Below are 987 nucleotides of genomic sequence, written 5' to 3'. Positions count from 1 at the left end.
CGAAGGGCATCGCTGTGCGGGGCGGTGCAGCTCCCTCAGCCCTAGCGTAGGGATTTTTCTGATTTTATTAGGTTTTTTTACCCGGTGGCTTTTGGGGCTGGGTAGTTTAGCAAAGGAGTCCGTGACACCCGGTTCCCAAGACGTATGTGTTGAGCTCAGCTTCAACTGATGCAGGAGCCTCAAGGGGCCGTTTAGGCCACAGCTGAAGCACAGCGAGCAGTTAGGATTTATTTGAGTTTGGCTTTTTTTCTTTTTTTCTTTTTTTGCAGGTATTTAAAAGAAAGAGAGATGAGGTGCTTAGGGACAGGGTTTAGTGGTGGGATGGCAGGGTTAGGTTAAAGGTTGGACTCGATGATCTTAAAGGTCTTTTCCAACCAAAGTGATTCTGTGATTTGTACTTCAGTTACCTACTCAATGTTTCTCTTACAGAGCTCCTGAAAGGGAGACAAGCAAGATGGGGAAAATAGCAGGAAAACAGGCTTTTTTTTAAATAACGTGCCACCAGAACTTCTGCATGGTAACAAAGGTATAAATTCTGTTGCCCTTTATTTAATTTGGACATTAATCATGTGCGTGCTGTCTGCATGTTTGGATTCAGGACTCCTTTTGCAAGCGGTTTGTTACTCTGCAGCTCTTGCAGGCCAGGATTTCAGATGTGGGTTTGAAATAATCTTCTGTTTTTTACGTCTGCCATGGCCTTGTGTTTCCCCTCAGAAGTACCTGCCAAAGCAAGTTGAATGCGAGCAGATACTGCTTTCATTTGCTGTGAATTTTCTCAATTAAAGTACACGGCCTTCATTTAAGATTTCAAAAAGGAAAAGTAAAAAGGAGACACAGATCTGCAGTGTAGATTAACATTACTGTAGCACTCTAATCATAGCATTTCCTTTTTTAAAGCTTATGCGTGCAGGAAAAAATAAATCTGTTTCATTCCAACTTAACCTTCCGAAGTTCAGTAACTCCAAGTTCACTTGATATCTGGGGGCA

At 42.6% G+C, this 987-nt stretch overlaps 1 protein-coding gene across 3 annotated transcripts in view; it reads left to right on the top strand.

The window, feature by feature from the left end:
* Nucleotides 1–432: 432 nt before the first annotated feature.
* OSBPL2 (oxysterol binding protein like 2) overlaps nt 433–987 on the top strand; it is a 36,208-nt gene continuing 35,653 nt past the window's right edge. For all 3 annotated transcript variants that reach the window (XM_035899291.1, XM_035899289.1, XM_035899290.1), the window contains exon 1: nt 433–526. The gene's annotated coding sequence lies outside the window, so the exon portion shown is untranslated. The remainder of the gene's footprint in view (nt 527–987) is intronic.

Source organism: Egretta garzetta, unplaced genomic scaffold, assembly GCF_000687185.1.
Source record: "Egretta garzetta isolate BGI_Z169 unplaced genomic scaffold, ASM68718v1 scaffold158, whole genome shotgun sequence".
Lineage (NCBI taxonomy): Eukaryota > Metazoa > Chordata > Aves > Pelecaniformes > Ardeidae > Egretta > Egretta garzetta.
The sequence above is the reverse complement of the archived record's forward strand: the minus strand, read 5'-3'. Positions and strand labels throughout refer to the sequence as shown.